At 35.2% G+C, this 23,936-nt stretch overlaps 1 protein-coding gene and 1 long non-coding RNA gene across 2 annotated transcripts in view; one reads left to right on the top strand and one right to left on the bottom strand.

Annotated features, from left to right (window-relative positions):
- The window catches only part of LOC144221748 (uncharacterized), a 194,420-nt gene that overhangs the window by 46,629 nt on the left and 123,855 nt on the right, over positions 1-23,936 (bottom strand). Inside the window, exons 4-5 of the long non-coding RNA XR_013332169.1 lie at positions 14,789-14,876; positions 10,324-10,467 (exon numbers count right to left, since the gene is read on the bottom strand). This is a non-coding gene — a long non-coding RNA (uncharacterized LOC144221748). The remainder of the gene's footprint in view (positions 1-10,323; positions 10,468-14,788; positions 14,877-23,936) is intronic.
- PPP1R3A (protein phosphatase 1 regulatory subunit 3A) overlaps positions 1-23,936 on the top strand; it is a 38,604-nt gene that overhangs the window by 6,183 nt on the left and 8,485 nt on the right. The window lies entirely within an intron of this gene.

Genomic DNA, 23,936 nt, shown 5'->3' with positions numbered 1-23,936 from the left:
TAACCTTTTTTTTTTTTTTTTTTTTTTTTTAAAGAAGAAGAACAAGAGGGTCTTATTATTCAAGGTGTTTCTCAAGCTCTGGTTGAAGGGAATCACCATGGATCCATATCTTACAGGGATCCTCAGGATCTCCCACTCAAAGCCCATCTGCAAGCCTCTGCACATTCTTCTAGGGCCTGAGCACTCTGAACCACTAAGTCTCCAAGCAGAAAAACTGATTATGATTTGGGACACTTTGCTTTTCACCTTCTTCCAATTTTGCTGCCTGTGGCTCTTGTCCCTGTTCTAAGTTTTTACCTCAACACCCCAACAGGAATAATATAGGGGAAGTGACCTCAGGAGCAGACATCTGAAGTGGGCCTGACTGCTTAGTGCCCTGGCAGACTTGAAAGGTCTTCTATGCTCTGACACTTCACTTTGAAACCATGCCTGAAATTTTTACACACACACACACACACACACACACACACACACACACACACCTTCCCTTAAATGCAGACACATCTAGGATGGCAGGGACTATCTTTATCTTATGCTCAATTAACGTCAGTTGCACAAAGGGACTTTAAGTTTGGATTGAGACAACGGACATGGATAATTTTAGAGCAGAGAGCGTTATGGATACAAGGTAGGGTTGAGTACAGGGTTGTAGTAAAGGCTACATGGAGACATGAGTACTCTGGGGGTCTGGACTGTGTATGTTTAGGCAAAAAGGTGGATTACATAAACAATGAGGCATAATGGAAACAGCATACCTTTTAAAGTAGGGCAGATTTGAGCTGTTAGTCTAATTACTAACTCTGCAAACTTGGATAAATTCTGTTTTGCATCCTTTTCACTAAGGCCAAAATAGGAATAATAATTACTACTTAGCAGAGGTGATATAAGAAATGCATGAGCTAACATATAGCAGCATCTGTCCCAGTTGCTGATATTTCATATGTACTCAAAATGGCATTGGTGATAAACTTAAAGTGGAAATTATTTATTTATTTTGAGAGAGACAGAGAGAGAGTGAGTGGGGGAGGAGTAACAGAGTTGAGGGGGTTAGAGGTTCTGAAGCCAGCTCCCTGCTAATAGCAGAGAGCTGGATGCAGGGCTCAAACTCATGAACCAGAAGATCATGACCTGAGCCTCAGTTGGACTGGATGCTTAACTGACTGACCCAGCCAGGCACCTTGATAAATTCCACTTTTCAAAATCATGGAGTGGCTGGGTGGCTCAGTTGGTTAAGCGTCCAACTTCGACTCAGGTCATGATCTCACGGTTTGTGGGTTCGAGCCCCACTTTGGGCTCTGTGCTGACATATATATATATATATATATATATACATATGTACCTATAGCTCAGAGCCTGGAGCCTGTTTCAGATTCTGTGTCTCCCTCTCTCTCTGACCCTCCCCTGCTAATGCTGTCTCTCTCAGAAATAAATAAAACATTAAAAAAATTTTAAAAAAACAAACCAAATCTTGTATATGTCTAGTCCTATGCTCAAGATTAATAGAGGAATGCTTTTCTTTCTTACGATCATTTCTGCTTCCGAGACCCAGGCTAATACAGAGAGTTTCAAAATTAGTTGTATTATAGATTCAATAAGCTTTTGGGCACTAATCAGGGACACTAACTAATGTTTATTCCACTGCTGCTATGGGGAAAATTATTTCCAAATCCCAGCAATTTCTGGGTTACAAAAAAAAAAAATTTGAACATTGCCTATTCATAAGTTGAACATTACTTTTTAAAAATATAAACTACAACATGTCTCTTTTAACATAGTTCTTAAAAAGTTCTTTTGGACTAAATAAAGTTAGCGGCAAACAATTCACCTTATCATCACTTTATACCTATGAATAGAAGATGAAATTGGATTCTATGTAATTCTTTTCCTCTAAGAAAATATATTATACACCGTTGCATTTTGGTCATTTGTTTTAAAGCATTCTCTGTACCCTACCACTATATAAAAAAGAAAAATCTCCTCAGGACACATATCTTGAATCTTTTCAGGTTTTTGTTCTGCTTCTCTAATAATGTTGCTTGGATAAATGCCATGATGGTGTTATTATCTACTATATAAATAATAACTGGTTTTGAAGACTTAATCATATCACCTTGCTGTTTAAAGATTTTATGGCAAAATAGAAATTACTAAATTGGAACGTTCTTTGGCATTGCTTAGTGACAGAGACCAATTGTACATTAAACAAATCTGTCTAAGGAAATTTTACTACCCCCCAGTCCTCAAGTGAGTGGGTCTGAAAATGGTCTTTGTTGTACCTAAGTACCATTCAAGTCACAAATAGAAATGGGGTTCTACTATCATAAGACAATGATTGTCCTATATGTGGTTGTGGATTTGAATTTTATTTACCCCTTTTGAAATTTTGTGGTAGTAAAAAACACAAAGTACCCCTCCATTCATATTTGTAAAGCATGCCAAATAGGAGGTCCTTTTCTTAATTAGGTGAAGCAGATTTTATAGCACATTTAACATTGATGGTATTTTTATTTGTTTTACAGATTTAAGCAACGATACAAATCAAATAGACTCTAACTTTCTAAGTAAAACCTAAGCTTATTTTGATTCTTAAAAATTACTGTGGATGTCTGTACACAATTACACATCACATAAAAATGTATAGGTAAATTTCAGCTTCATAAGCCATATATGAAATGAAGCTGGGAAAAATACATTTTACTAATATCTCCCTTTGAGGATTAATTATTTATAGCTGATTAAATCTTAAAGTTTAAATCTTTTGCGTATTTACCAATAGAAACATTGCATACATTTAAAAATCACCCTCAGGTACATTAAAAAATATGATCTTCACATATATTCTAAGTAGGTATAGAAGACTATTGGGTTTGGTGTAAATAAAGTTATAATCATTGTTTCCAATGTTAATACAACACTTGATTTCTCTGTAATTTTCAACAAGCCATATTGTAGTAGAAAAGACTGTTTAATTCTTTTTGCTTTCAGACAGAATTATTCCAAAAACTACTCAAGCCCAATGGTTATATATTCTCTTATTAATCATCTACTGGGAAGGTTGTGCTCTTCAGTAATGTATTCTATCAGAAATCCTGTCTTTTATGAAGTCATTCGTATTGTCCTAGGACTTTAATCTGGTCATTTGTTTCCTCTTGATTCTCACTGAAGTAAATGTTGGAGTCCCTATCCTTATAAAATGAAGCAGAATTATATTGTTTCTGTGGCTAGTTTCTATTTTCGATGTACAATAACCTAATAACTTTAGATTATTGCCCTGCAGGGATAACTAGTAAATTAATAAACTCATTTGTAGTATTTTAATGCAAAAGTCACAGAAGGAAAAGCTCATCAGTAACTAGATTTTCTGAAGGAGTGCGTGTTCCAGGGACTGCACTGTAGGCACTAACATTTCAGGCACTGTGGGGAACAGAAGGTGGCTAAAAGCTCTCCGAATCCTGCCATCATTAGCTTTGAGTTCTGAGTTCTGGAGGGATTATTATTATTACTGTACTTCCTAAGGGAGAGAATAGAAAGGTACTTAATTTTACAAAATTACAAAGTTAGAAGTATTTTAGAAGATTACTCAGTTTCTTTCCCAATTCAGCTATCTAAACAGATAGCTATTAGAATCTTAGACAAATAATAATTTGGAATAGCTCTGTGCACTATTTTCTAGATATCTAATATTTTAACAAAATTTCACTCAAGAATGTAACTATATAAGACACTGCAAAGAAGTTTTGAATAGGTCTAAAAAAAATCAAATATAATTTAGGCCAGCTGAAACTTAAATTCATTTTAAGTGTATCCTTTTGTAGAAAGGTTAATTCAGTATCTACAGACAGGCCAAATTCATCTGAATATATGTTAAATTTCTTGACTCCGTGTGTGTGTGTGTGTGTGTATGTACAATTTTAACTAAAAGTTGTTATTTGCCTTAATGAATATGTGCAGAGGACTGGAAAAGGCAATTCAGTTCATAATTTATTTAGTAAATTGAACATAGGGAGTAGTGTAATACTGTCCATCTATATTAAAATTATTACTGACACAATGCCTTTTTTTGTAGAAAAAATATACATACATATCTGTTTTATGTGGTTTTTACTTAAACTTTATCTTGTTTGTGTGTGTGTGTGCGCAATACATACAATAAAGACACTCTTCATATAGCTCATCTGTTTTCTAACAGTATATATTTTCTATATTAGTAATATCTCACTTAAAGCTAACTTGGCAAACAAAAGGTTTTAGACAATGCTCCTTATACGGACATTCAAGACGTTTGTTTACCATTCTCATTAAACTCATGTAGTTCAATAGGATCCCTATTGTCCTTATATATATGTGTATATAATACACACACACACACACACACACACACACACACATTTAAGTTTAAGAAAGAAAGGGGCGCCTGGGTGGCTTAGTCGGTTAAGCGTCTGACTTTCGATTAGGTCATGATCTCTCGGTTCGTGGGTTCGAGCCCCACGTCGGGCTCTGTGCTGACTGGCAGCTCAGAGCCTGGAGTCTATTTCAGAGTCTGTGACTCCCTCTCTCTCTGACCCTCACCTGCTAACGCGGTCTCTCTCTCTCTCTCCTAGAAATAAATAAAACATTAAAAAAAAAAAAAAGGTTAAGAAAGAGAAAGAGAAAGGGAGCAAGAGAGGAGCAGAGAGAGAGAGAGACAGGAGTGCGTGAGCGCATGCATCCCAAGCAGGCTCTGCGTCATGAGCACAGAGCCTGACTTGGCACTAGATCTCATTAAGGGTAAGATCATTACCTAACAAGACTGAGCCACCCAGGTGCCCCTTGCCCTTATTTCTTTGTTATTCTTCCTTTAAATGACAGTGTTTCTGGCCATATTTTTTTCATCGAGTAGTACTTCTAGGATACAAAATAAAACAGCTTTCCTTAAATGAAAGGGTTGCTGTTTACCATGTTTACATCTGATGCAATTTATTTAGAGGAAGTGAAATTAACACTTAACAGAAGACTTACTGCTTATCAGATATTTGTAGGTCTGGAAGGAAGAGGACTTCTGTCCTAGGGCCCTCTGTATCTGTTTAGTCAGAATGTTTACAAAGATGGCATTTACACTGGTGGCCTTTTCTTGCACTTAAAAAAAAAAAAAAGAAAGAAAGAAAAAAACTTATCTGTGTATCATCTGTGTGTCATCTTGCTGGATTGCAAGTTCCCTGAGGCCAGGAATGATGGGTCTGTTTATCTAAGCATTATTCCCCACTGTAACTAAAAAAAGTATTGCATATAAAAAGCTCTTAAAAATATCTATTAAAGGCAACTGGTTTTCTCATTGATAACCCTGAGGCCTACTAAAACCCAAAAACACCTTCTGAATAATTGAAGAATGAATTATGCTTGTTATGGTTTAATGATGAATGCTTTTATTGTTTTCACAATCTTTAAAAATTAGATGCCTTCTGGATCTCTCCATCTGGACATCCAAGTGGCAAATTTATTCCCTTAATGGCTCACACCAGAGTTATATTTCTCCTCAAATCCTAGCTCTTCCTCCTTTATTCTAGGTTTGTTTAAAATCATAGACAGCAACCCTGCCATGCAAATAAAAAACTTCAACTTAATCACTGATTTCTCTTTTGCTGGTTCCTGTGGATTCTATACCCATATTATATATGGCCATGAGATAATGATTGTTCATTTGCTCAAAAATAAAAATTAGTTTAAAAATTAAGGATAGAATATATAAAGACTATAAATACATATTATAAAACCAGCAGATAAAAAGGAATTTTATCTCTGCAATAACCACATATTTGTTGTCTAAATGGACTCAAAATTAAATATAGAAATGAACACATTAGCCATTATAACATCGTATAGACAGTTTACATTTAGATGGTTACTTCCAGTTGTCAAGTTATCAACAAAATATCAGATTGAGAAATAAATTAATATAGTCTACTATGGGATGCTCTCATGATTGTTTTTTTCTTCTATCATAAGTCTTCCAAAGACTTGCTTCATGGAATCACCATAATATTACTTTGAAGTCATGGCAAATAATCTTAACATCTCAAGTAAAATAAATACTCATTGGTTAGCCTTTGGCTTTCTTCATACCACAGTTCAGCCCAGTAAGACCAGAGCCAGAAAAATCTAGCAGCCTGAGTAATGAAAGACCAAAGGCAGGTATTGTATGTCTAGTGATCAGAACTGAGTCATTCATTCTTTCTTCTTGCCAGGGCTAGGACGTGGGCCAATATTCGGGTTAGTGCTACTGCTGCTCGTGTGGTGCTCCCTGAGCCTAACACCTGGGGATTCTGGGCCTGCCTGATGTCCTATTTGCTTTTCTTTATTTCAATGTCTTCCCATGATTGGGCCTTTTGTCTCTACTGAATGCCTCCTGTGTACCTAAACCTAAACTGCATCAAGTTGAACAGCGCTGTCCGCTCTGTCTTGGTCTTTTCCTATATGAAACCAAAAGAACAAAAATATTTAAGGGGACTAATGCAATTTAATGCATTTAAATGTTTAACCTTAAAACCTACAAAGGTAGGGTGATGGGATTTGCTACCCTCTATTTAATACTATTTACATTTTTTGGATATAATTTTATATTTAAAGAAAAGTTATAGGAAGAATATGAAGGGTTCCCATATTCCCGTATACAAATGTTTTAAAATTATATAACAGAGAGGTCCAGTTGCATTGATTCTTATAGGCAAGAGCTTAAACTTTTGAAAACTTTAAGCAATGGAACGTTTCTAGTTTACAGCTAATTGCTGATTTTGTAGAACATAAAACACATTGAAAATACTTCCTGGGGGCGTCTGGGTGGCTCAGTCAGTTAAGCGTCCAACTTCAGCTCAGGTCATGATCTCACGGTTCCTGGGTTCGATCCCTGCATCGAGCTCTGCGCTGACAGCTCAGAGCCTGGAGCCTGCTTCGGATTCTGTATCTCCCTCTCTTTCTACCCACCCCTGCTCATGCTCTACCTCTCAAAAATAAATAAGCATTAAAGAAAACACTTTCTTAAAATGTTAACAAGCTCAAACTGAAACAGTACTGTCATCAGACAGTATAATGGTTTAATTTTTAATTTTTTTCAACTTTAAAAGTTCTATTATTTTTATGAAAATAAGATTTGTGAAACAAACCTATTTTAGAAAACTAGCATAAATAACTACATATTTTTGTGGCACAAATACTAATATGCTCTCCCTATACTGTTACAATTAGTTCTTACATCATCACCCTCAACTGAAACCTCATAGTTTTCATTAAGAACTTCACTATAATTTTCCTAATATGCTAATGAACTTTATTGTGTAAACCTAAAGTCTTGAACCAAAGTAAAAATGTATCATTGAGGCAGGTAATGCATGGCATTTTTAAATAATTATTTTTTACGTTTTAAGAAGTTCTTAAATGAAATTAGTTGGAAATTAAAGTTCTACGATTTAAATTTGTTTTCCAATTAAGTTTTTAAAAATGTTTATTTACTTTGAGAGAGAAAGAATCTCAAGTAGGCTCCACACTCAGCAAGGAGCCCAATATGGGGCTTGATCTAACAACTACAAGATCCCAACCCAAGCCGATATCACGTCTGATGCTTAACAGACAGAGCCACTCAGGTGATACAAATTAACTTTTAATATACAGGTGGAGATGGGTTCCCACTGAAAATGTTATTTGTGAGACTGAATTAAACATTTTCTGGGCAAGACTTAGCTGTTGAGTAATTTGGGGGATTATTTTATTAGTACAGTAGAATATAATGGTCTGTGATGAATTGTAACCTGTAAGGAAATTAATTTTTTCAAGTCACTTTTCACAATTATGTTGGCATGATTATAAATGTCAATTGTGGGCATTTGTGTGTGTGTGTCTGTGTGTGTTTCTCTAATTTCTAGGGAATCCCTTGACCAGTTAGGTAATTTTGGATGAAATTCTTTTCATTCTTCTAATTTTGTACCTAAGGATCTGTAACAGTTAGAACTTGGCTACAAAACTAGGCAGGACTTTCGTATTATGTATGCACTATGCTGTATTGACACCTTAATTCTATGATATTTACTACTTTAATAAGTTACCTTTTTCTTTCATTTAGAAAATTTTAATTATATAAGCTTAAGGGATATAGGTTTTATTTATTATTATTATTTTTTTAATCTTTGAGAGACAGAGCAAGCAGGGGAGGGTCAAAGAGAGAGGGAGATACAGAATCTGAAGGAGGCTCCAGGTTCTGAGCTAGCTGTGAGCACAGAGTCCGAGGCGGGGTTCGAACTCACAAACCATGAGATCATGACCTGAGCTGAAGCCGGATGCTTAACTGACTGAGCCACCCAGGCACCCCAAGAATACAGTTTTAAATTTATCACATTTCTTAAGTGATATGAAATTATCTCCCATTAGACCAGTTTTGTACATTATAGTAAGCAACACCACCCTATTTCACATAATAAATTTAGGCAAAAAAGATCCATTTGATCAAGTCTAGAAAATATTTAAGAGGAGAAACTGGGTTTATGATTTAAGCTCTCTAATCTCCTATGGCTCTGAACCAACATTCCTCAAGAAGCTACTTATTCATAAAGAAATAATAGAGTTCTTATTTTATGTCGAATATTTCTAGGTAATTTCTATCTTCAAGCATGGATTTCGTTAAGGTATAATACTTATATACCTGAAAAGGCAGCCATCAACTTTCCATGTACCAAATCGAATGACGTACTCAGAGAAAATCATAGCAGCTGCAGAGCAATAGGCATTCGAGAAAGGACTGTACTTGCAGGCTGCCCTCCTTAGGAAGAGCATCTCAGAGGAATTGAGCTTGACCTTGAAATGGTAAACCTGAGTAGGTGGGGAAGGAGTGGTAGAGCATTTACATGGAGTAAAAAATATTTGTGGAAAATACAGTGCAAAGGACAGCTTGGGGATTTTGTTGGTCAATCAGATGCCTAGAATGGACAGAATTGTCAAACTTGAAAAACAAAGTCGAGAAAGAACTGTGCCTTCTTCCTAGGCTGAAAATCTGAACTTTAGTCTCCTTGTTCAAGGATAAAGTAGGATTTCAGTTATATTAATTCAGAATAAATAAATGAAAAGTATGAACCGGATTGCTAACTGTAAGAAACGATATTGATGTAAAAATGTTGAACATAATTTCCCTAATGCTTTTCTCCTAACATGCTTTCTGCTAATCATGTTTTATGGAAGATCCCTTACTGCCTTGAAAAACTGCTTATGGCATTTATGAACACCATCACACTTCTGCTTGTGTTTTGGATGTCTCATGGTTTAAAATCTTTGTTTATGTTTTTAACCATGTTTTTGCTGTGTCTATCTATGTGTTGGAATGGTTAAATATAGATTTTATTCCTTTCTCGTCATCAATATTGGTTATTTCATTTTGCTATAAGTCATCTGTAATATAAAAAGTAGATATGTATGATGGCACACATTTTTAGATATTTCTAAACCTATTTCATGGGTGACTCATTTTACTATTCTGGTCATGACTGAGGAAAATTTCTTTTAGTAATTAGTTGATCCAAATTCTTCCTTTAAAATCTAAGGGTTATGTTTTAACTTAGTGAGAAAGATTATTCCAGGCATTTCAATGTTTATCCTCATGGTTGGGCATATGGAAATTATCCTAGTATGGGTCCTTCTATAATACCAGTGACCTCAAATTTGAGAGAGTATGGGTCTTGGTTAACTTGAAAGAAAAACATCAGAATATCAGTAGCAAAGGTCTCACTGTGCTCTTCAGCTTCTGCATAGATAGAGAATAATCAAACAAAAAATACTGGTGACTGGAGAAATGAATCTAGGGTCTTCATACATGCAACAGGTATTACTGAATACATACTACACGTGCCAGGTACTGTTCTAAACAGTGAGGATACATTAGTGGAAAAAATGACAGTCTCTTTCTTTGGTTAGCTTACATTTTAGTGGAGGGGAAACTAATAAGTAATTAACATAATGAATAAGTAATTTATGTTAGAAGATGGCAAATGCAGCTGAGAATATAAAATGCAAAGCAGCATAAGAAGAATGAGTAAAGATGGCACATCACTGAGGAAATGACAACTCATCAGAGACTTGAACAGAGTTAGTCATGAAGAAATCTAGGGGAACAGAGTTGAATGCTGCACAAAGAAGCTAGGGTAATATTTGAAGCAATTTCAAGTAATGGACCTTTCCCTTTTGTCTCCTTCTGTCTCCTATGGACTCTTCGGCATATTTTGACAGAACCAGTCATTCCCTGCCCACAGGGTCTCTGAGAGAAATGGTAGAGTGAAGAAGGGAGAAAACAGTTTCTCTTTGACACCATACCTCTCTAGGATCTCCGTTCCCTTTTTCCTGGCAGCGTTCTGGCTGTCCAGATTCTCATATCCTATCTTTTCAAGGTCCATTTTTTCCATGATGGACTGAGTTGCAACTTTGTTTTAGTGAAGATGGAGCTGTGTTACAGGGAATCTAAATGAAGAAATTTACCATTTGAGTTATTTGAATTAAGAGACACTAAATAGTTGTACTTATCATTATTTTTATTTTCACATATTTTGATCATCCTGACTAGAGAGTACTAGTATTGTACATATATAGTATTGTACAAACTTGCATAAGTTTATGTAAAATGAGACATGTGAAAAGAATTTTTTTCATAAAATCAACACCATATACATACAAACAAAGCAAACCATTGCAAAATGCTGATTCTCAAAGACAGCAAGTAGAATTTTGTAAGTGCCTTCACTTATGTATCTTATCAGAAGACCAGAACATATCTGGTTGTGGTATTTTTACATGGAACATTCTCTTACATATGGTAAAATCCAAAAACATGAAGCTATTATCATTATCCACCAACTTACATTTAAACTATTAAATTGCAAGTTATGCCTTTTTCAATATTGTCATCTCATTTCCATTAGTCTTACCTCAAGACCTTAATTCTTTTATAGGATCTAACCTACCAGTGTCCTTGACAAAACACTTTATGGTGCTTGAATTTGCAATAATTATTTGGACAATGTGCTAAACAGTACAAATGGAAAACGTTTAACTAGTCTGGGTCTAAATTTTTACAAACACTATCTGTTTTATAGTAGCAATATGGTTCATAGTATAGAAATGATGAATGTTTCTTACCCTAAACAGCATGTAGTTTTCCTTTCAGTTAAAAAAAATAAGTAAATTTAAGTTCACTGAAGTATGGATGGGTGATCTCCAAGATGAATTAAAATTAATTGTTTTATAGACATAAGAGTAGCAGAAGTACAAGCTGTGTAAAATTTATATTAATGCTAGCATATTTGATTATATATTCCCTCTCCTCTTCCCACCCCATGAAAACACAAAGTTATTTTACTGAAGGAATTAATTTCACAGTAACTATACCTTCATAGAGTAGCCAGTGTAGAATAGTAGCATATGGTGGCTTTTTCGAGTGTGGCTGCACATAGGAAAGGGAAAAAAAAGGAACCCATATGCAGACGCCATCACAAAGACGAACTGCACTAGTCTGGGGGAGGGCTCAGGTATAAGTATGTTTAAAAAGCTCCCCAGGTGATTCTGATGTGCCCCAGGATTAAGAATAACTGGTATAAGCTGAAGACACAAACACAGGTGTTCTGAATTAACTTATTTTAAAAACTTGGAACTCATTTAGTCTCAGTACCCACCAATAGAGTTTAAACAAAAAGAAAGTAAATCTAAATGAAGTAACACTTTTACAGATATGGCATGTGAGAGGGTTAAGTAATAATAGCAATGTTAAGGGTAAAGTTAATTGCCATTTAGAATGAAGTAAATTTCAGAAGTTTTCATTTAAAACAGTGTGTCTTTTTTGAAAAGTGTGTAATTTGTAAATCAGAAAATCAAGCTTTAAAATATTATCTGTAATCAGATTACGGGATCTCCCTTTCCTCTAGTCTGATCTCTCTTTGCAACCCCTATATCTACATAGCCAGCTCCCTCCCTTCCTTTACTTTGGGTTAGTGCTCCTGGTATTTTTTTCTGTAGGACTCCAGGTTTCCCCAGTCATGAATGGTACAATTGTGATTTTTAAACTGCTGGTTTTATTTATCTTTCTTTAGACTGTAAACTTTATGAAGGCAGAGCTTGTTTAATCTTGGCTTGTGCTCATGGCTTAACTTCTAGTATAATGTCTAGCAAATATTAAATATCTGTTGAATGAAAACACACTGAGTTTTGTCTGACATTCTGAATTAGCATGATACCCAATAAACGGACTGAGTCCTTCAAGCCCACATGATAGAACTATTCTTCAGAGTGTTGACTGCAGAATCTTCTTCTGTCTTGTTAAAAGTTTGGCCAAGATACCATCTTTGGCAATGTGGCTGCATCTCAGCAGAATTTGGCTTTCGTACCTGACCACTTTAGCAATCCCAGTCTGTGGTCCAGCTTCTTTAGTCACCTGCTCCTTGCCTTTTGACTCATATCAGGTTCTCAACTAGTCCTTCCCAAGAACCATATTGCTCTTGTACTAATCTCTTATTGAGCCCTTCTCACTTCATCGTCTTAGGATTTCCAAGTAATAAACTTTGCTCTATTTAATCAGGGATCCTTCAACCAGGAGAGTCATCTTGGCACTGATGCATTCCTCCATGCTTACTCTATCTCTTCCAATGGTAGATTCTAGAGAAACTAACATGATGTTTTTACTCTGAGCTTCCTAAATCAGTTGGACTTTTCCTTGAATCTACATATTCATTTTCATCATTTCTGTATCTCCTTACATCTACTTCAGCATAGACCCTAGGTAGGACCAAAGATTATTGGATGTTTTCTGGCATTTGGTATTGAAATTAATATTAGTTAGAATGTTAAGTATAATTAGATGCTTGTGATAATTATATTAATAAATATTATTTATACTAAAAATAATATTTTCTCCTAAAGAGATTTAATCAAATAAAGTCTATATAGAAGCTCTCCAAGGTAGCAAAGACTTTAGGGATAATGAAAAATTATAGCCCTAAATTGATCTCTTGACCATCATCCAAATTAAAAACTTTTGCACTTCAAAAGACAGTCAAGAAAGTGAAAAGACAACCCACATAATGGGAGAAATTCAAATCATATATCTAGTAAGTGACTTACATGAGGAAGAATTCTTACAACTCAACAATAAAAAGACAATTCAATTTTAAAATAAGCTAAGGGGTGCCTTGGTGGCTCAGTCAATTGAGCAACCAACTCTTGGTCTTAGCTCAGTTCATGACCTCACAGTTTGTGGGATTGAGCCCCATTGTGCAGAATCTGTTTGGAATTCTCTCTCTCTCTCTCTCTCTTTCACTTTCTCTCTGCCCCCCCCTCACTTGCACCCTCTCTCTCTCCAAAGTAAATAAATAAACTTTAGAAATAAAATAAAATAAAATAAAATGAAGTAAGCATTTGAATAGATATTTCTCCAAAGAAGCTATTTTAATGACGAATAAGCACAAAAACCAGTACTCAACGTAATTAGTCATTAGGGACACACAAATCAAAACCACAGTGAGGTACTGCTTCACACCCGTTGGAATGATAATGATCGATAAGAGATAATAACAAGTGTTGGCAAGGACATAGAGAGATTAAAACCCTCATGCACTAATGGTGGAATTATAAAATAGAACAGCCACTTTTAAGGAAAAAGTATGACAGTTTCTCAATATGTGAAATATGTAATTACCATAAACTCAGTAATTTCACACCTAGGTTTCTTCCCAAGGGAAATGAAAACATATGCCCATGCAAATACGTAAATATTCATAGATGTACTATCCACAGAGGTTAAAAGGTGGAACAACCCAAATGCCCAACAACTGGTGAAAGGATAAACAAAGTGTGGTATATGTATATAATGGAATACTATTAAACAATTTAAAACAGGAAGAACTGATACAGGCTACAACAGTGGCGAGCCTCAAAACATGATGCTCTGTGATAGAAGCAAGACATGAAAGAACACATACTGCATAAATGCATTTGTATGAAATGCCCAGATTAGGCAAATATATAGAGACAGGAAGATTAGTATCAGGGCTGGGGATGGGAAATGAAGAGTGATCTAAGGGACATGAAGTTTCTTTTTGGGGTGCTGGAAATGTTTGAAGATTAGTTTCAGTGATGGCACAACTCTGAAAATGTACTAAGTGTACTAAAAATTACTGAATTGTACACTTACCGTGGGTGAGTTTATATATACATTATACCTAAATAAAGCTGTTAGCTTAAAAAATACTGATTTTTGTGTGGAAATACAAATTTCATGATAAATAGGCTTCTGTAGACCCACTGCAGAATTTAGGGTTTATGGAATCTAGAAATAGAGTCTGTTTCTCCTGATATTTAGTAGAGAAGGTATTGTATTTTAGACAAAGGTAGAGTAATAAAGTGCAAGAAAATGAATATGGGTATATATAAAGTCCCACATGAAAAGGCATATTATAACATTATTCTCTATATATTATATATGGATAAGTTTCAAAAACTACTTGAGTATCTCTCCATGGATTGTGTAGCTAATTCTGCTGTAGGAATAAAGAATATGTTGTATCCTCTTTTTAAGGTATATTAATTCAAAGACAAAAACAGAACAACTTTCATTCCATAAGATTTTTTTCTTATTGTTTCAATAGGAAATGCAGATATTAACTTCATCTTTTTGCAACATGCAAAATGCCAACATCATAATACCAGCTAACACTGATTGCTTGCTGTATGCTAGACATTGAGTAGTTTAAATCCATTTCTTCATTTAATGTATTACATTGGTATGAATACTTACTCTTCTTTCTTGGTTTAATTAAACTTTTCTTTCTTGTGTCTTCTCTCTTGGGCTTTTCTCGGCTCTCTTTTTCTCTCTCCCCTCCCACCTTCAGGACAAATGATAATATTCATGTTTCAGAGTCTTATTTTTTAAAAACAACTACTTTATTCATGTTGCCCTACCTTTAGCCAAAAACCCATTTGACAATGGAGAAATATATCAAATCAGATTTTATGCTGAATTTTTACTGCTTTATTCAAAATGTTGAAGCGATTTGTGTATGCAAGCCTGCATTAAATCCAAGAAACATGGGCCTAAGGGGAGGAGTTCTTTGAATGTGAAGTGGTAGATTCCAAGGGAGTACAGAATCTTTTGTGAAGAAATCTACAACAGAAGATGGAAGAAAGAAAATAGCTCACAAAAGGTGTGGGTGAAGGGTGGCAAAGAAAACATGTAATGCAAAATGTGGACATTTGTGAGGGATGCCTCAGTGCATTGCATTAATAATTTGCATATTAAGAAGTCACGAGTCTTCGCGTTAATGAATCCCTAACTAGTCTCTGACACAATAGACTGCACCGTCCCTAGAGGAGTCATTATGGCCTATCATGTCAATGAGCCGCATATTAATGACTCTCTTACATGCCCATCAACAGGTAGCCTAATAGGCTCCCATTGAGTTCTTTTTCATTTGCTTTTTAAATGTATCCTCTCCTCCCTTCCTTTTGTAATACTATTGTGAAGAATTGACAAAAAGGTGCATTAAGATGATTTTAATGTGTGACGTAAGTTCACAAAAGCATTAAATTTAGAAATAATGCTTTAAGCCTTACTGGATCTGCCTAGAAAACTTTTCAAATGCAGTAAAATACAAACCCAGTTGTATAATAGGGTTCTTATTTGGATTTTAGCATAAACCATCCAACCCAATTTACCATATTTCTCTTTTTCCTGATATATCAATTTATGCTGCGATTAGCATTAGGTAGAAGAGCTAGTTTGGAAATATGTTTGTGAAACCGAATTGCTTGAGAATGGAAGTGAATTACAACAGATTTCATATCATAAACACTCATTAAAACTAAAAAGCAGTAGCTGATAATATAAAAAATTAAAAACATAGAGGAATAGCAGACATATACTAATTTCATAGCAATGAAGAAATGAGCTAAAATTACTTTATAGATTTTACATTTAACAAAGGTAGTCACAGGAAGGCGCTGCATATTATAACTTTTCTAACATGCTTTGGCATGCTTCTACTTTTCTTGGTCCCAATTACTATATTTAAGATATCTGGAGAGTTTTTACAAACATAAAACCTGTGATCTCCTATAAAAAATACTGAAGAATTGTTCTTCCAGTATTTCTACTGAATTGTATACCATCTCACTAACTTACTTTCCAGATGAAGGAAAAGTATTGACATACACTAGAAATTCTTTGTCAAGTGACAGGAATAGACAAAAGCTAGGAAAAAAGTTGGAGAACTTTCTTAGCACTTTATTCCCCATAAAAACTAACAAACAAACAACCACTTGTCAACACTGCTATCCTGAGACACAACTGAGGGCAAAGATGCTCAGGGGAACAGTTGCAGGTCGGTGCTCTGACTTCATACCCATCACTTTGGCAACAATTCCTTCCGAGAGGTGTCACTTCTTGAATGATTGGATTTCCAATCTGGAAGTCTCATATTCCTTTGTATAGACTCCATCTCTGAACTCTTCCAAACACACACTGGATGTCTCAATTTACATTTTAAATTACTTTATCTTTTTTTCCTTTCTTTTTTTTCTATAGAAATATTTATTTATGTTTTTCAGTGCTTCACACATTTATTTTATTTACTTCTCAGACATATTTTGGTCACAGTGGGGATTGAATTACTTATTCTTAAAACAGTTTCAAAACAACATGTAATACAAATGCTATAGATTTGGAATGTCAAAGCTCAGGATTTGACAAACAAATAGCTTATGCAATGCTTACATGTAGATCTCACAAAGAAAACATGTTGAATAAGAATTTCGTCAACTGCAATTAGCTGGCTCAGTAGTCAGGACTCTGTGAATAATGACTTTTTACACAACCAGAGACAAATCAGTATCATTATGAAAAAAATGCTATTATTTAGTATCCTTTGGAAAAAAATTCACATGACAATACTCTGATAAATTTTGAAAGATGGAGATGGTATAAAGCTCTTAGTAATCACTTTGCCGGGGAATTGTGGAGAAAAAGAATGTCAGACTTCTGAAGTAGCAAGAGTCTCAGCTGAAAAATCACCAGTTTCTTGTCACCCACCTACTCCATGGGTGACAATTACTTCCTTTAAGAACTCAAGTGAAATAAGGACATTGGGCCAATAAGTTTAAGAATTTTTTCTGAAATCTCTTTGATGTGTATCCTTCAGTTTTTCCAGTCCCATCACTTAAAAACATTCACTTTTCTCTCTCAATGGGATATAACTGGCAGGTTGTGGCAGAGGCATCCCTTGGGCCAGGTTTACCTATAAGCCTTCTTCACTTAAAATTCATGGATTCTGCTTATAATTACTTCTCCTTCCAAAGCAACCTACAATTTTTGATTCACACTTGGACCTCCAGGATCCTCCTGGATCCTCACAATTTAGTACCTTTTTGTAAAATACATGTTGCCACAAAATGGCAGATGTTGCCCAGATGCAATCACAGAATTAAATCTATGTAGTTTTTTTTTTTTGTCCTGATTCCTGTGCAGTGAGGTGAGCAAGAAAAACAAAACAAAACAAAACAAAAAAAAAAAAAACACAAAAAAACAGCACCCAGAACTTTGATGTGACAAAGCAAATTTGAAGGGGGTAATCCTAAGTAGGAGAAAGAGTTACAAAATGAAGAAACTTTGGGAAAGAAACTCAACAAAGAATTCATCAGCAAAAGTCAGTTATTGAAATATCCTGCATCGAGAAGGCATAGTACCATTGTTTCCAGTACATATTCAAGATCAAGCACTGAGGCAATGGGCATTGCTCTAATTGAGAAATAGAAGTAGAGATTTTCAGGAATGTAGTAAATGGAAAACAGGAAAATGATCCCATAAAACCATCTGCTCCCTAATGTCATATGGTATGTGTTTAGTTTCTTGAATGCTTGAGCAGTTCACTAGAGTTTACTCAAGGGGGGGTGTGGTTTGCCATGGTTTATGATTATATTTTAAGAGTAATAAATTAGCTTATATGTTATGTATTATCCAATATATTTGTTTATCCCAACCAGTTATGATACTGGTAATGTTCCATTATCTGAAACGTTCTACTTGGACAAAAGTCAAATAATGTGGAAGTAAATGATTCTATAATCTTTATTACAAAAAATATAAGATTAGCTCAGACACTGTGCAGGCAGGATTTCTATCAATTTGAACGGATACTGCTAGCCATGAGATTTTATCAAGAGTTTATTTTTTACTGTATTACAGTTTTAGGTTAACAGCTATTTCTACAGATTCTCGTAGCATTTTTATTTTTTAACTAGTTTAAGAAATTTCCAAATTAAACATTTCAAAATTATATTCATAGATACTCCCATTATTTATATAAATATAGAACTTGAAAACTGGAAGGCATGTTATTTAATAGCAAAAGTGAGAAGAGCAAATTCATTCCAATTTGAGCAATAAAGGACGGGTTGACGGGTGGTGGATGCCAGGCTGTGTGGAGAAGGTTCATGGAGCTCAGTCTAGTCTCAACAAGGAAATCCCTTGATCTGTTATCATTGCTTGCCATGGATGCTAGAGAGGGAGCCCAGCATGGGGGTATTGTATTTGATATCCCTAATCTAATCCAGAGCTTTCGCTTTAAAGATAAGGAATGTGATGTCCACAAAAACCGTGTTCCTTACCATATTAGTTATTCATTTTCAGATTCAGGATCGAAGAGAATATAAAGCCATTTATAATTTTTGAAGTTTTTTCTTTAAGATTATTTCTTGCTTCTTTCAATCCCTGTTAATAATGCAGAGCTGTCTTCCTTTTACTGTCCTTTTTTTATCATCAAGGAACTGAATGTAATTCGTCTTTCAATGTAAATCCCTTCTGCATCATGCTTTTAAATATTTTTTTCCTTAGATATTCTGTGCACAATTAGAAACTTATCTCTTTAATTCTCTCTCTTTTGATCATATATTTCGCTTCTGTTTTCAGTTTTACTCATGATCAAGAGAAGACTCCTGGTATTGTAACACCAAAGAAATTGATATTAAACACTTGTAGTTAGTTAATGTATTACAAACTTTACCCCTTGTTAAGTACAAGCCTTTGCTTTCCTCCTTCCCCTAATTCAGAAATAGCTTAAAAAATGTCAGAACACTGGAAAGTGAATTTTCAGGAAAATATAATCATAAAACTATGAAAATAAATAGTACAAGATATGTAATTATTATCCTAGGAAAGTCTTTTTGGTATTTCTAGAAGTAGCCATTTATCAGTGTCAATGCCAAGGGTAATGGACTCTTTTTAAGTGTCTTTTTAAGAAAACCTCAAATATCAGGTATGTATTTTTTCTAATTTAAAAGCTCTCCATTCATTTATTTTCCATTCTTTCTTTAAAGGAGGATGATAGAGGAAATAAAATGAGGTCAAGAGCTTTGAACAAGAGGACAGGCTGAACTTCTTGAGGAGTTCAACATTTATTTACTTTTCAGCTGTTTATCTCAGAGTGAAAGCTTGATTCTCTTTGAGCACTGCCAAGCATTTTCAAACAGTGTTAAGGAGACACAAAGACAAGTCATGACTCACTTTGGAAGTGATCCTTTTTTATGCCAACTTTTTTATTCCTCTTGGAAAAGAGTTACACTTTTGCTGCCTACAAACTAATCCTGACATTTACCCTGACCGGTTAGGCAACTCCATCACATCAGAGGTAGATTGTGTGGAACGGGTCTCTGAGACATTTCACTCCTATTTTAAGAGACATGAACTTTTAGCACAATGGCATTACAGGACCTTAGGAAAACCATGTGATTACTTATACAAAACCCACTACATTTTGACAGTGGTAAAGGAGAAAGTCCATATACCTAGAAACTGCAGTAGCATTAACACAGTGCCTAAATCTTGACACCGAATAAAACAATTGGGTGATAAAAGAAAGTGTGAATTAACATTCCCATGCATACTGTATTTGGAGAGAACACTTTTGAATAAAAGGTTACTTTCACTGAAGATCCAGTGATTTTTCTTTGGAGGATGGTCCTCTGAGAAGGGCACACTAAAAACAACTAAGCAAGTATGCTATCATGGGTTGCAAATTTTACTATTGAAAGTAACTTGTGAATTAAAGATAGGAGAGAATACAGGTAAACATTAAAAAAATACAGATAAGTCCAAGTAAAAGGAAAAAGATAGTACTTGGGTACTATGGTGTAGTAACATATTTACCACACAGGAGTGATAATAATAATAAACTTATTAAACACTTCTACATATTGAGACTATGTTAAGTAATAGCCCTGTATTAAGAGGAGGCATTATTTGGAAAAAATTGAGGCACAGAGAGGTTAAATATCATGTCTGAAGTCACGTGGCTAGTAAGTGGTAAATGAGATTTGCATCCAAGTCTTTCTGCTCTTTTTCACTCTGGTTTGACCCTCTGTGAGAGAACATTGGCATGGTGACCAAGAAATCTGAATATGCTTCCAGTTTACCTACTAGCTAGTGTGTGTGACCATATTGTTTCACTAGGCTTTAGTTTCTCTGTTTATAATATGATGAGATGGGACAATCCAAGTATGAGGCCTCTTCCATAAATGAGGTCCTGTGAATTGGAGGAGTTTGGCAAAAGAAAAGTAAGATAAGATTTCTGAAGTTATATGAGGCTAAGAGGTAGAGCATCTGTAGAACTGACTCAAGTTTCAAGTGATAACTGCTGACTCAAAACACAAACTATTGTTTTTTTGTTAATTTATTAGATGCATTGCAAATACCCTTTCAATTCCTACCTTATCGATGTTTCATCATTTTATTCTATAAGATACATAGACGGGTCTGTTTTCCAATGTACTTATTTTCTGAATATGTGTGATACATAAACCGTTATATTCTTTTGTGCATAGAGCTGCAGCCATCCTTACATAATTGGATATGACTTGCTCAAAAGTCAGAGATATAAGGAGCCATTTCCTACATCACTTTTCTGGATTCTCAGAGTGTCTTCCAGTAGCCCTTATATGAGCAGTTAGACTAGATGTTTTCAAACACTAAAGCATATCTGAGGGTTCTACTTAAAAAATGCAGATTCCTACTCCCCACTCTAAACATGCAGAGTCAGATCTGGTTTGGGGGCTTCAAAGCAGCACTTGTAATGAGTACCAGGTCATTTTTATATAGGAGGTCAGTGAATCACATGTTAAGAAACATTGTTAGGATTTTAAGTTTGTGCCTCTTGAGCTGGCCATCTACTATTTAATACCCAGGGTTTTAATCTTTCATTTTTCCTAAATTGTTCCTAAATTTCATTTTCCTAAATTAAATAGACAACATATTTGTACATGATGCTTTAAACTTAGAATTGCCACTCCCCTCTTCCCTAACTAGTGTTACTTTTTGTTTAGTTTTCAACTTAGAGGTTTGATCCTCCTGGAAACTATTTCTACCCCACCCTTCACCCACTGAGCACACATTTATTACACTGTGATTTGTGTAAAAAGTTATCTGTCTTCCCCACTGGTTTTGGAGCCTTTTGAAGGCAGGAACCCAGTCTTATTCATTGTGATGATCTAGTATAATATTTGGAAATTTGTGGGCAAATATTTGATAAATGATGATTGATTGAATTAATTAATATAGATTGCTATGTATTTTACGTTACTATTATATTTCATAAGGATCATTATTGACTTGAAACCATTACTTTATTTATATATTTAGGACATATTATCTACTTGAGGCCATCACATAAAATTTCAGTATTATATCCCATTTCTTTGAAGTGGAAAAAATTTAAATTGTAAAGATTATGCAAGCCTTTGTGCAATGATATTATGAGAGGTAAAAGAAAAACATAATCTGAGCATTTTTCACTCAATAAGCACTAATTTTCATTTCCCATTTGGTCAAAAAGCCCAAAGGTCTTCTAAACCTAACATGTTTCCTTCAATGAAGCTCATCTTCTTTCCTTCACCCTTGCTTCTCCTCCTGAATTCTACATGTCAGGTGAGGGTAGTTCCATTCTTTGGATTCTCAAAACTAGAAACCTCTGCATTAGTCTTTATTTCTCTCTACTCATAAGTGTTTTCTAAATCGTAGGAAAGCATGTTACAAAGTCATATCAAACTAACAAAGAGTAAGGGAACTGGGTTTGGGGCCAGGAGAGCCAACTAAAGCAGAATGACTCTCTCCACTGCTTATCATCTAGGGAAGGGGCAATCTGCATAGCGAGACCCAATGGACTCAGCGGACTGAGACACATCATGTCTATATCAGGGTTAGTAAGTCCGCCTCACATGAAATCATTTTGGCAGATTACCAGTGATAATGTTCTCCATTCTCTCCCCACCTCCATTTGCAGGTCTATTAACTTAAAACTTACATAGATAGGACCTGGTGCTTCTGATATGAAGGGAAATTTGAGGAACTGTTATATCAAGAGCTATAGTATTCCTGGGAAAAGAGAAAGACAAGGTAGCAGGGCTCCTGGCCAACTGGAATACTTAAAGTTTCTTTATGAGCTTGATCTCTAGTTCTTTAGAAATTCATCAAGCTAGAATGCCCAAATATAGCAAAACAAGTTGGCTACAACCTAGAGGCTGACTAATAGCTACTTAGAATATTATGGGCCCAGGTGAACAGTGTGGATGCAAAGGCATTTTCTTTTTCCCCAGTGAAGGACTAGAATAATATCCTGGAAACTAATAAGCATAACTTGAGGGTCTTCTGTCCAAGAATGTGATATTAGAGAGGAAGGTGCTTCTCATGGGTACCTGAGAAGCAGATCACCCAGCCCATAACAGATCAGAAACCACCCTTCAGACTAATTCAACACCCCACTGACTGGTAGTGCAGGAGTCCCAATTAACTACCAGACCTAACTCTCCCTTACTTAGGTCTTAGCAGGGAAAACAGTAGATTTCCAAAACTGATGAGTGCATGAGTTTTAGTCATTTTTTAAATCTATCTACATGAATTGATCAACAATCATACTGTCACTACATCAAAAGTTATAACTCAAATTTCATTCCTCTCCTCTTCCCTCTTGGCCATCACCCTTAACCCTCATCATTTTGTGCCTGAAATACTGTAGTCATCTCATGGCTATTCTTCCTGCCCAACCATGGCTCATTATCTCCAGGTTCTCATTAGAAATGTCCCTCAATGTACCTCCAGAGATTGGTTCTGAAATGGTCATCTAACCATGTCTCTCTCCCACTGAACTCCCTTTCTCCACCACCCCCCGCAGTGGCTAAAAAAATGCTTAAAGAATTCAGATCCACTTTGCCTGGCATGCTAAGCCCTTTAAACATACTCAAAAACAAACTAATGCTTACTAGAGAGGAGATGGGGGCATGGGGTTGGGTTAAATAGGCAATGGGGATTAAGGGGTACACCTGTTGTGATGAGCACTACGTGTTGTATGAAAGTGTTGAATCACTAAATTGTACACCTGAAACTAATATTACACTGTGTGTTAACTAAATGAAATTTAAATAAAAACTTTTAATAAACCTACTCAAACTAACTCCAGTTCTGTTCCTTGGCGTTCTTTACCCCCAATACAATCCAAACCATCTAAACATTTCATTTAGGAATGTGTCTCTTTCTTTTGTGCTTTCTTAAATCCCTTAAATACCCTTAAATCTTTTACCACTTGTTATTGCCTCTGTCTGGAATGACCTTACCATTCTTCTCTAATTGCCAAACTCCTACTTTTCTCAATAACTCATAATTCAAAATGTTATGCCCTTTGAAAAAAATTCCATGATTCCCCCACAGAATACCCTCCTTGTTTCTATCCTCTCTTTTTTGTCTTAGAGAATATGTATAATATTCTATAATTTATTATAATATTTATCACTTATTATAATGATTGTAATTGCCTATTGATGCATATATTTCAGTCATTACATTATTGCTTCCTAGAGATAAAAGGCTATATAGTTTATTCATCTTTAATTTACCAGGAGTTACTGGA

Source organism: Crocuta crocuta, unplaced genomic scaffold (assembly GCF_008692635.1).
Source record: "Crocuta crocuta isolate KB4526 unplaced genomic scaffold, BGI_CrCroc_1.0 scaffold397, whole genome shotgun sequence".
In the NCBI taxonomy this organism is placed as follows: Eukaryota; Metazoa; Chordata; class Mammalia; order Carnivora; family Hyaenidae; genus Crocuta; species Crocuta crocuta.
Note: the sequence above shows the minus strand (reverse complement) of the source record. Positions and strands in the feature narration are given on the sequence as shown.